The 13421-nt window shown below is 38.9% G+C and overlaps 1 long non-coding RNA gene across 1 annotated transcript; it reads left to right on the forward strand.

Annotated features, from left to right (window-relative positions):
• The first annotated feature begins 20 nt into the window (after positions 1-20).
• On the forward strand, positions 21-8509 carry LOC140708145 (uncharacterized). Its single transcript, XR_012088303.2, has 2 exons — positions 21-5334; positions 6486-8509. It is a non-coding gene; the product is annotated as an uncharacterized LOC140708145 (long non-coding RNA).
• The last annotated feature ends 4912 nt before the right edge of the window (positions 8510-13421 follow it).

The following is a 13421-nucleotide window of genomic DNA, read 5'->3' on the forward strand; positions in this document are numbered from 1 at the left end:
GCAAGGAAAAGCTGTGCCTTCCCGCCCTTCGCCTCTAGTGCAGGAATGCCGTTGTTGTTTCTGCCGAAATAAGCGTGTCGGCGCCGGCGCTGAGTACGTTGTAGTAGCAGTAAGTAACTCCTGAGGTTTGTCGCCAAACACGCGAGCTAACATTCCCACGTGACGACACTCTAAAGTTGGGTTTCACTTTTTTTACTTACACGGAAGCGTTTTTAGGACCGTCCTCGAGGTTCGGTACAGAATAAAGAAGCGTATTCCTTCTAGTACAGTTGTTTAACGTGTATGTGTTAAGTTGGCAGGGGGAAAGGGTGAGCCAGATGTTTGAGAGAAGGCCGAATCCGGCATGAAGAGATCCCACAGTACCCCCGCCTTTTGTCCTTGTCACTCTAGAAAGTACGATGTGGTCCCTGGAGGTAGAGCTTTCATCCAGCCGAGCCTCCTAGTTGTTCCACATCGTTAATTTGGCCACATGGTAGGCAAAGTGTAAGCCTGCAGGTGCTTTTCCACTGTGACTTCCATCATTGCTCAGCACTGGTTGTGCCAGCTGGGATTAATGGGATTTGTAGTCCTACAGCATTTGAAGGGCTGCACTTTGTGTATATCTGATTTAATTGAAGTACTGTACTTAGAAAGTTGCTTTTTAAACGTTCTCTGATACACCCAATCCCTTTCCCAGAATTTCTTTTTGCGGGTTGTTAGATACCAATAGAAAAATTGTAGGAATGTTAACTTATTCAAATTGTTTGCTGTCAAACTGCTTCTGATTTTTGTAGTTTTAGAAGAGGTAGCCCAGTTAATCTGTGCTGGCATATCAGGCAAAATAAAAAGACAAAAAAGTTGTGGCATCTTAAAGACTAACTGCTATATTTTAATCTAAGCTTCTGTGAACAAATCATTTCCTCAGACTTGGAGAGCTCACATTAAAATATATCAGTCTTTAAGGTGCCACAACTTTTTTTGTCTTTATTTTTAATTTTTCTTTGTTTTTTTCTGATTAATAATGACTCTATAAATTAATGATCTCCAAAAGGAGATTCTGATAAAATTTCATATGAATAAAACAATTAGAGATGAAACATAATTGTATCTTTGTTTGATGGTCTATAAAACAGACCAGCTAATTTTCTTTTCTGAAACTGGCTGATTTGCAGGCAACAGAATGCCAGAATTTTGAAGAATCCTGTTCACAAGCTGTATGCATACACACACTTGCTCTATTTAATTCCTCCCACTAATGCCAGTGGTTAAACTTGCAAGCAGTTGAAAGCTTAGTATGTCAACTGGAATAAGGCTTCTGGTTTGTTGCTCCATTGGTAGGAATTATGAAGGAAGAACGAACCTTCTTCTGTGAATGTGGTTTGTAAGAGACTGTGAGCCCCCATTTGGATGACCCTAAGGTTTCAGTTGCCTTAGAGAATTAGAAGCCAAATGGGCTATATGTAGCACATGGTTCATAATAAACCTTAGTATTCCTGAATTCTGGCTTAGCTTTGTATGTGAGCGTAGATGTTTTCTGCCCTCTGCAGCTTCTGTGAGAATACTTAAATTAAAAATAAAGGGAAACTATTTATGGAATAAAAAAGGGATTTAACTACCCAGACTTGGTGCAGATCTTTCCATTTTATTTTAAATTTTTACTGATACAGTAAAACCCAAAGTTCTTTTTCCTGAGCATTCACAGTCAGCTCTAGCTATGTTTATATATATATAAAACAGGCAGTTTTGCCCATATGTGTCTCATTTTGCATTCATGTCCATTCATTCTCATTTGCTATTTTGTGGTCCATCCAGATGGTTTTAAGAAAGCCTTTTTGGAGTATTTTTCAGCTGCAGCAAGAAGAATAGCTACCATCTTGGGGTTTTTTCTAATCCTTTCTTTACTGAAGTTCAGTGTGCATGCCCGGATGAAAAGAGTTATATTTTGCAATACTTTAGCTCTGCAGTTCTAAAATAAGATTAGATTAGCATGAATATAAATAAAATTGCAGTGTAGTCTGAATCTCTGTTTTCAAATATATAGAGAGGGGTTATTCTACTTTCATTAATTCACTTCCTTGCTAAGCCCTTATACAGACTACTGAAGAGACATTTATTATTAGGGATGGGACTTTAGATTCTTTTGGGCTGCAAGATTTTCGGAGAATATACCCAGGCAGAATCTTGGGAGGTACAGCCCAAAAACAGTAGCTTAAGGAGGAATTTTCTCACTTCCATGTGAGAAAGTGCCAAGAGAGTATGGAATGGGTAATTCTTTGAGATACAGTACTGGCTAATAGACAGTGAAAATATCCATCCCATTTTCATTGGGTGCCTGATAAGACTCCCATGAATCTTTGCACCAATTCCAGGCACTATTGGGGGCAGTTTCCATCTTCCTGAAAGGCCAGTACGGTATACAGTAATGGTATTTGAGGGCCACATGGGAAAAGCTCTTCTTTAAATTACTGTTTTAAGAAGGTGGAAAAAGCTCTTCTTTAAATTATTGTTTTTGGCCTTCAGCTCCAAGGATTCTGTCTGGAGGAATTTTTGGTGGATTTTTGGAGCTGCAGTCTAAAACAGGCTAAATTCCCATGCTTAGTTATTATATACCATCAGGTATCCAAAAGTAGTGACCCTGTGAGTTAGTACAGTACAGTTTATTGTTACAGTCTTTACACCAAATTATATAGGGAAAAAACATAGACATTTACAGTCCAGATCCACACAATCTCTGCAATATGTAAAAACATCAAACGTAGACATAAAACAAACAAGTATACAAGTGATTCAAAACCCTCCAGAACCTTTGAGTTAAAGATCTCTGAAAGGTCCCATCATCAACATCCCTGCTTAGGTCTTTCAAAATAAAGGTGGTGAATTCTGCTAATAGATCAGTCCATTTCATGTTGGTTCTTCCTCTCCTATTGTCTTTCCCATTTCATAGCATTATTGTCTGTACAGAGTACAGTCCCATCACTAATGGCCTCCCATTCAGAAAGTTTATGTAGCACTTGTCAGGAATTAGAAGGAAACTGGGACTTGTAGTCATACAAAGATGGAGTCTGTTAGGTTCTGTATAGTTTGGATATAAACCACTGAAATGTTCTCATGGGATTGTTGTTCCAAGTTTGCTCTGCCTGGCACCAAGATAAGGAGCAAGGTTTGAGGAGAAGACCGGATACCACACCTCTTAATTGGAATGAGATAAGGCACCTGCAAGATCTCCTGTGGAATAGGGGTGGTGAACTCTGTTACGCCCTCATGATCCTAATTGGTTAACAGCTTGGAAGTGTCAGAAAGAAAGTAGTCCAGAGACATGTAGAAAAATGGTTGTTTCATGTATGTGATATATGGTTGATGGCTGGTGTTGTGGAATGTGAGAAAAAAGAGGTTTGTCTTTTTGAAAGAGAGGGAGGAGAGATTCGCCCAGCTTCTCTAGATGCTACAGTGTAGAATGTTGCCAAACGATTACTTAAGTTAGTTTAGCTTTTATTATTTTAATTTAGGAATAGTAAGTTTATTTGAATCATGGTAACTGCTTGGATGTGGTGGCACTGCGGGTTAAACCGCGGAAGCCTCTGTGCTGCAAGGTCAGAAGACCAGCAGTCGTAAGATCGAATCTACGCAACAGAGTGAGCTCCCGTTGCTTGTCCCAGCTTCCGCCAATCTAGCAGTTCGAAAGCATGTAAAAATGCGAGTAGATAAATAGGTACCACCTCGGTGGGAAGGTAACGGCGTTCCGTGTCTAGTTGCGCTGGCCACGTGACCATGGAAACTGTCTTTGGACAAACACTGGCTCTATGGCTTGTAAATGGGGATGAGCACCGCACCCTAGAGTCAGACGTGACTGGGCTAAATGTCAAGGGGAACCTTTACCTAACTGGATATGATTATGCTTTATGCTTTTAAGCTACAACTGTATTTTAATGGAAGTACTTAATTTTCTTAATAAAACAATTATCCTTCAACAAAGAGCTTGTCTCTTGAACAGCAGGATTGCACCTAAAACAAGTGGAGATTGGAAAGGTCACTAATTGCTACTATAACTAAGAGATCCTACCTAGCCAGTCTTTTGTGCTATCTAAGGAAGCACACAGTCAATGGTTGATTGCCTTGTTAAGTAGGCAAGAAGCTCTATTTCAGGTCGAGCTTGTCCACAGAGCAAGGACTACGCACTTCTGAGGCTAAAGGACGTGTCTCAGGTAAGAAAAGTGGTGATTGCTTGCACCTATAGTTACTTCTCGCCCAAGATCATTTTCTCTTTAGGGAGAAGTGATTCTGAGAGCACTTCTTGCTATAACCTGCACCTTGTAAGATTGATGGTGACTTTATTTTAAAAATTAAAAATTTCCAGCTTCTCTCCTGAAGCTCGCGTAGTCCCTTTCATTGCAAGGAAGCCATTGGATCCAGGAGTGATTTGCTATAATTAAAGACTGACATCTCCCATCTGGTGGCTTCCACAGCTTACCAGCAATGAAAAGGATTACGGAAGAGCTGTCTGAGTGAAGTCAGAATGTTTAATTTCTCAGAAGTCATCACTGCTAATTACTTCATTAGTCTTGCTCAGCATATGTTACAGCAACAAGATTTCAGCTAATGTAGTATAAAAGGCTGGCTCAACCCTGAATTTAAGTTTCTTCATTATCTCTGCCCTCTCGAATACAGTGGTGTCTTGCTTAATGATGATAATCTGTTCCAGGAAAATCGCCGTTAAGCGAAAACATTGTAAAGCGAAATTAAAAACCCCATTGAAACACATTTTTAATCCTGTGTTGAGAGGATAATATTTAGCTATTAGAGAAATACATTATTTACAGCACAGTAGTCTTGGTGTGCACAGCTTCTTACAGTTCACCAAAATCTGGCATAAGCAGTTAACAGTAAATTTAGAAAGATTGGAGAGATAGTAGTTTTAAAACTGGCCAATTACATAACAATATATATGCAAAAATTGTAGCACCTCATGTTTTTGACAGATGCTGTTTTATTGTTGATTGAAGCTAAGATTTAAAGAAAGACTTCTACCTGTATTAAATTCATTTTGACCACTGATAATTTAAAGCAATGGTTCCCAACCTTGGATCACCAGATGTTCTTGGATTAAAAATCCCAAAAGCCTTCAGCACTAGCTCTGCTGGCCAAGATTTTTGGGAGTTGTTGTCCGAGAACATCTGATGACTCAAGGTTGGGAACCAGTGCTCTAAATATTTAAGTCGGTGTGAAGGTTTGTTATCTTTTATAGAGATATGCAGGATTCCTTTTAAAATGGCTATCTTTGGCCTTCCTTTTCTTCCTGTAGATTCTACAATAGAAGATCCTGATTTACATCATCGTGATGTCTTACTGTGGGGAAAGGTATATTGCCTACGTTGAAGCACATGACTAGCTAAACATATTTAAGCTATGTTATACTGAATGAAATACCTGGCCGAGGATGAAAAACATGTACTGAGTGTGGTGAACAAATCTGATGAATTAAAGGATTTTCTGAGGCCAGAGTAGCAACAAGTAGATTTAAATTTACACCTGCCTTTGCAGTTGTTTCAGTTTTTAAAATTAGCCTTAGAGACACTTCCATGTCTAAAGAACTTGGTTGTTTTGTAGTCTTCCATTCTGGTTAAGACTGCTTCCAATAGTTACTGGATGAGACAGATTATCTAGATCTATTTGAGTCTAGTTTCAGGTCTGGCTATAGGACAGGCAAAGTTTTGCTTGTCTTGATGGAGGACCTGTGCTGACTGCTATATACAAGGTGCAGTTGCTTTAACCAAAATAATTTTCAGGAATCTGTTAGTTACCATATTTTTCTGTGTATACGACAGCCCATGTATAAGATACCCCTCACTTTTCTAATCCAAAATTAAGAAATCTAAGAGGGTCTTAGCAAGTGCAGGGGGAAAGAGATCAAAGCGCTAAAGGATCACTTTGATCCCTGCTTTCCCCTCTACTTGTTTTTGTTCCCTCCTCAGATTACTTCCGTGTATAAGACAACCCTCAATTTTTAGTCTAAAGATTTTAGACAAAAGTATAGTCTTAAACACGGAAAATACGGTATCTTAATGTAGCTTTCTTCAACAAATATTAACACCTGATGGATGCTGGTTTTGTAATTGTAAGCATAGGAACTGAGTGCAGGTATTGAAAGGAGTTTTGAAAATAATATAGTGGCTGAAATCCTGTTGCTTAGCACAGCATGTTGCAACTAGCGTAGTCCCATTGAGTCACTGAAACTTGTAGATGAGTTGATTCACCAAATCCTCATTGATTCATTGGGCCTACTCTAATTGTGACGCATTATACTAAGCAACAGGTTCTAGCCATTTTCATCTGTTTTCTTATCTACCTACAGTGTAATCTTAGAAGAGTTGCACTAATATACAAACATAACTTATGTTACTTCAAGTCTTCAGTGTTATATGTGTTTTGAATTACAAACCCTTACATATAAATGCTTAAAAATTCATCTTGCAGTTGATTTCATTGCACCATTATTTGTCTTTTTGCAGGCAGCATGAATTATAGGATGACTGGCGACTTTTTTTTTTTTTTTTTTTTTTTTTTTTTTTTTTGCTTACAAGAAGATAATTTAAAAGAAAGAATGCTTACAATTGCGATTCAGTTTTTTAAACAAAATTAAATGGTACTATCTGAAGGAACATTGAGACAGGCTACAGTGCTTAAAATTGTACACAACAACAAGCTGACATAGGAGATGTAACAGGTGGAAGGGATGCTATGGATCATTAAGACCAGCCCTTGTCAGGGAGGCACAGCGGGGAATCTAACTCCCAACCTCTGGATCTGCAGCCAGATACCTAAATCACTGACCTATTCAGCAGTTCAGTTGTTTCCTTGAACTAAAAGTAATAATATATTGTGGTGAGACTAACCTATAATTTCATTAGTAATAGTTTGTTAGTGAAATCAGTTAATTTTTTAATGGCATCAGTTAGCATAGAGACCAGTAGTAAGTAGATAAATTTTGGGGAAACATATTTGGAAATAGGAGGAATCTTTGGTTTTCCTCACTGAATTCTAAAAGAGAAAATTACATTTTTTGGATGTGTGAGTACTGTATTTTTCCATGTATAAAACACCCTCATGTATAAGGCTGCCTCTGCTTTTCTAACCCAACATTAAGAAATCAATATTTTAAACATAAAACAGAACACATTTCTTTTTTTAAAAAAGTATTCAAATACTAAAGGCATATTTAGTACTGGTAATTAGGTAATATTTTAAAGATGAAATTTTGCATCACTCTCCATGGTGGGCATATAACTTGCTTCAACCTTGGTGGATGCAAGGTTCTCTAAGCTGGGCACGCGCGTGCATGTGTCTCTGCTTCCTTCCGCACAGCGTTCTTCCTCCTTGATCACATTCAACCCCTTAGGTTCCAGTCATGAGGGAACCCCGCGTGCAGGGGGGGGCAGAGTCACACAGGCACACAGGGATGAAGTCGCACATGGGAGAGGTGGAGCCCCGCCCATTGGTGTTGAAAATTACAGAGTATGTTGGGCAGAAGTCTGTAGAGACAAGGTATCAGCAGTTTTGCTGTGCAACTGCGGGGTTTTCTCAACCTGTTATCCCTGTGTATAAGACACACACACACACACCCCAATTTTTGGTCTAGACATTTTAGAAAAAATGTAATCTTATACATGGAAAAGTACAAGATATAGGAATAAAGATGGTTCTTTGGGTAGAGGTTTATATAGAAAACCAACTCAAACAAATCTCTGTATGAGCAGTGTTAGTCGTCATTATCCAGTGCAAAAACGTTCAGTGATGTATGTGTTAATACACAAAGCAAGAACCGTATCGGATCAAGATCATATAGAAAAAGAACTGGGGTTTTTGAGGCAAATGTTTCATTTGAATGGTTACGATTAGAAAGATATTTCCAGAATGCTTCAAGGTGGGAGGGGGGAGAAATTGAAAGACAAGGAGGAGGACCTGATAAGGGGTGTTGCTATTTTGCCCTACTGCAGCATGGTAACTAAGAGCCTTGAAAGATTTTTAAAGTAGGTTGAGATTAAAACTGTTTTAGACCCTTTAAAAAGATCAGTCAGTGTATGCAGTGTGTGAAGGATTTTTGTAGTTTGAGGGTCCCCAGTGTTTATGAGATTCCATGGTTTGACATATGTAGGACAGACAAGAAACGCTGAAATCCAATGCCAAGAACATCAGCGCTATCTTAGATTGAGTCAGAAAGAAAAGTTTGCATTAGCAAAACATGGCTGGGAAACTGGGCATAGTCTCTGCATTAATGAAACAAAAAAGCTGTTTCAGTCACACTCTTGGAATTTGGGACTCATAAGGGAATCTTTAGAGATAAGTGTTAGAAATAATGTGGTCAACCGGGAGGAAGGGCAAAGACTTAGTAACTCGTGTTGTAATCACATTGAGTATATTTCACTGTATGCAATGTAACTAGTATGCCGTTTTTAATCCTGAAGATGACAGGACATTTTCATTGTTGAAAGCTTGATCTTTTATTGTTTTAATAAAGCTTTTACTTGGAAGCTAACCTGTGAAGTTTTGTCCGTTTGGTGTGGGATAGGTCATCTTTTTCTAAACTTCTAGTTCATAGTTTTTGCCTATGCATTAACTTTGGGAAAGTGAAGGATTGACAGAGAGCAGACCTTTTATAGATCAATCAGTAGTAACTGGGATAGAATTTGAAAGGGTGAAGAAAGGAGAAGCAGAGTGTGGACTGCCAGTATCAGTCACAACTAGAAGATGTCTTGTAGGAAACTGAGCACATTTTTAACAAGTGAAGATTAAGCAACAAAGAACATTGTTTTATAGCTGGGTGAATTTAAGTGTCCATGTAAATTTCGTATTTATTTTGTTTGTGGAATTCTAGAAAAATAGAGAATATCTTTTAATACATCATGAATTAGGAAACGGTTTGAAGGCTTGTCAGCAGCTAGAATGTGCAGAATATAAAGGAGTGTCCTAAATCTGAAGACAGAAATTTGAAGACATTTACCAAAAGTTAGGAAAAAGACAACAGAAAAATTAGGTGGTAAGCTAGAACACAATCTAGCTAACTGCCTAAACACTCATTTATAGGAACCACAAATACTCTTGCAATCACTTTGAAAGCGGGAAAGCGAAGAGAGTGGATGTAAAAGGCAAAATGTATAAACAGATTCTTTTTTAATGTGTAGCTCATATTTCAAAAGGCTGTGGGGGATCTGGCAGAGGCAGTAGGGAAGGATGAGGCATGGAGTGGGAACAGCACATGGACTTGAACTCATGTGGTTCTAAAGAATTCATGTAATCCCATGTCCAAGGGCAGGGGGCTGCCAAGAATTAAAGTATGGATATTTATATTAATGTAATTGCTAAGAACTATCAACTTCAAAATGATGACTGTCCACTAGCCACATGTGGTGTCTGTATATATGACACTCCCAGATTTCATTCCATGCATCTGAGGCAGTGGGTGGTGTGTCTGTGGAAGCTCATATTGTAGTGCATCTGTTAGTCTTGAAGGTTCCATATGAGTTACTTTGCTGCAATGACTTATGGCCATCGTGTGGAATTTCTTTCCTCTGAACCACTGGAGGGCAGACTTGAATCGATATCTGGTTTGATTTTCTAGAAAGCCTCACAGGCACCTAATTGGCAGATGTCAAAATCATTATATTATTCAAAGTATGCCTATCAATCTTTATATTTCAAAGACTTTCCATGATAGTTCCAGCAACAACAAATAACATAAATGATAAAATATTACGAAAGGGGAGAATCCATTCTTAATTCCTGAAATTTATGTTTTCTGCAGAATACAGGTACTGATATTCTAAATTCATGAGTTAATATTTATAATAAGATGAAAGGAGCATTTTTGTTATTATTTACTTTCTTTGCAGTAACATACATTCTATAAAATTGCTCAGACTTGTGCTATGAAGTACTTCTTCAGTAAGAATTGGCTGGATGTTTTCTGACTAGGTACATACATTGCTTTGAAAAGTGAAATGATTCTGGCTGCAATAAGAGTTGTCTCAGGAAGTCCTTTTTGCAACATACAGACTGTCACCTTGAACTACCACTGTGGACAGCAGAGATAACAATTGATCATTCCTACCCCTTGTTCTTCTGCCCTGATACAACAAATCTATATTTAAAACTAGGGACATATGTGCCCAAGATGCAGCAGCTGTGCAAGAAATTCATAGGAGTTCAGTACCCAGCTTAATACACTTCCGGTAGGCTCATGTAACTGTTCCTTTCATAGTTTCCAGTGAAAATGATTTCATTTAGACAGGTTTGTTGCAAATATTGATTTTTTACAAAATGCCGTATTGTCTCTTCCTGGTCATCAGCCAGTTTAACTGTTATGACTCTTTGATATTTTATAAATAGTAACTGCCTTGAGCACTATTGTGTAGTAGAAATGTAGGGTATGTGTTTCTAAATAAATACAATTGGATTAAGGTATTAACACAATGGGTGATATCGTTTCACAGAATACATTGCATTAAGTTGCTAATCATTTTAAATATAGACTATTCTAGGAAGGTATTAGAAACATCCTGGCTGGTATTTTTATAACATTAATATCCCACTTTTCCTCTGGTGAGTTTTCCCCAAGGTACATGGTTTCCCTCTCTCCTCACTTTGTCAAGAGATAGGTCAGGGGCAGAGAATGTGACTGACTGCCTGGCCATCTGATCCATGTTGCCTTTGGTTCAGCAGGAACTTGAATCTGGGTCTCCCAAGTCACAGTCCAACACTCTTGACTGTTTCCTTTTCTAGCAACACGCATTTATACAACAACAAGAATTTTAAAACAGTTTTATTTAACCAAGATCCCATCCTTCGGATAGCCAGGGATCCAGATGACTGCTTTAAACATTCTAGTGGACATATCTATAAGCGAAGGCATTTTTTCAAAATACTGTACTCCCCCCTTTGAAATCAGAAACACTCAAGTGGTATTATAGTCCATTTTTTAATCTGTCCTTAGAAGATACCAAAAAGAAACACTTTTCAAATTTCTGTCAGAACCTGAAATTCAACCTGAAGTTGTCTCATAGGTCTTGATTCTGGTTTTTTGTAACAGAAACAGGTAATAGAAAAACACCACTTATTTTTAAAAGGAGAAAATATAACTTAAAGAACAACTAGGAAACGATTTATTCATGGTGACCTGCCAGCAAAGCAGACACCACTAGTAGATCAAATATCCCACTTCTGCCTGTCAGCAACCCAAATCCCTTAGAAAGCCTGGATACGTTCCAGATGAGATTTGAGGAAGGGAAAGAGTAGATGGCAACACCATGTTGCCTAAGCAGAACCCCACATGCATAATGCAGGATTTATCCCATTGTCACTTATTAGTCTGCAAACAGCTTGCTGGTTAGCTCTTCTTTGTTTTTGTCACATTGGAGGCATCATAAATTTTAAACTGGTTATAAACTTTTACACTTTCAAATTGGAGATTTGGAATTTGTGGTAAGTACCCTATTTCCCTGAAAATAAGACCTAACCTGAAAATAAGTCCTAGTATGATTTTTCAAGTGCTCGTAATATAAGCCCTACCCCCAAAATAAGCCCTAGTTAAATGACACCCCACCCTCCAACATTGTGCAGCATTGTGCAGCAACCAGAAGAAGATAACATGACTGTATTTGAATCAATGTAGATTGTTGTACATGGGGAAAAGATACACCCCTGAAAATTTATTTATTTATTTATTTATTTATTTATTTATGGACTTATATACCGCCCCATAGCGCTACAAGCACTCTCCGGGCGGTTTACAATTTTAATTATACAGGCTACACATTGCCCCCCCAGCAAGCTGGGTACTCATTTTACCGACCTCGGAAGGATGGAAGGCTGAGTCAACCTTGAGCTGGCTACCTGGGATTTGAACCCCAGGTCGTGAGCACAGTTTTAGCTGCAATACAGCGTTTTAACCACTGCGCCACGAGGCTCTTCCCTAATGCATTTTTGGAGCAAAATATAAGACCCTGTCTTATTTTGGGGGAAACAGGGTAGTTCCATATTGGACTAGTATAAACTGGTCTTGATTAATGGAAAATAGCACTGTCCCTATAAGTCTTGAATTGATTTAGAGAGATCCAGGAGGCTGTCAGTACCCTGAGGGGCAGTACCATCTGCCTCCTCGGCTGAAGATACTGAGAGACAGATGTCCATCCTGGAGGAGAACCTAAAGGGACGGTGTTTGGAGGAGCAGGGGCAGAAAGATCAAACAAAGAAGGAGCCACCAGAGGGCGTCATTCCGGTGGAAAAGGGAATAAAAGGAGAGGGAGAGGCTTGTTGGGGGGAGGAAGAGGAACAAGAGAGAAAAAAAGGACTGGGTTGAGAGAATACGGGAGGACCCCTGGAAAGGGGAGTGGACAGAGTTTAAGATGCCAATGGAGAATGCAGAGAAGGAATGGAGGAGAAAGACATAAGAAAGCCACCTTCCTGGGGCAAGACCGAATAAAGGGAACAGAAAAAAGTTCTGAGAGTGGCAACAACGAGAGGTTCAGAGACGGAAGAACAAGCCATGTCCCGACTGTCCTGGCAAACCCCCCTGTGGAATGAGTCCCTTCAGACCAGTGGTTCTTAACCTTTTTGAAAGAAAAAAGGTTGAGCCATTGAGGAAGTTATCATCGCCCCCCTCCCCGCGGTGATATCTTATTTATTTATTTATTTATTTATTTATTTATTTATTTATTTATTTATTTATTTATTTATTTATTTATTTATTTATTTATTTATTTATTTATTTATTTATTACACTTTAATCCAATGACCCTTGAAAACAAAATTCAATTCCAAGAAAATGAAATGCCCCCCAAAAGTAACATTTAATGATTTCGTTGCAAGCGAATTTTAAGACTCAAAAAGAAATATTAAAAGGGCATAAAAACAAACCGCAATGCAGGAACTAAAAATTTCAAGACGAAAACTCTGAAACTAAATTAAGATTGGAGGAAAATATATATTCATGCACATTGTAAAAAGGTTGCAGCCATCTTCACAGGTTTGGCTTGCTCCAGCGCCCCCCTACCGCCCCCTTCTGCTCCAGCGCCCCCACGCTGCCCCTTTTCGTTCTACCGCCCCCCTGAAAAATGAAATCGCCCCCTGGGGGGCATTATCGCCCACGTTAAGAACCACTGCCTTCAGACCAAGGCTAAGACCAAACACGGGCAAGAAAGTGTGGGAGCCACAGGTGGGCTGGGTTTTCCACCCTCCCCAATAAGGTCAGCTATAGATGTACCCGAGGAATTGGACATTACACCTAGGTGGAGAGACAAAGACTTATGTTCTACCCCTCTGCAACTCGAGAGGGATTTATTATGGTTTGAAGAAAAGACACAATGTCTCTGAAACAAGAGGCAGAATCTGTTGTTAACGTTGAACTAAAGTTGTCACTGTTACATACAGCACTGATGGTACCTGTCTGTCAT

This window comes from Pogona vitticeps, chromosome 6 (assembly GCF_051106095.1).
Source record: "Pogona vitticeps strain Pit_001003342236 chromosome 6, PviZW2.1, whole genome shotgun sequence".
Lineage (NCBI taxonomy): Eukaryota > Metazoa > Chordata > Lepidosauria > Squamata > Agamidae > Pogona > Pogona vitticeps.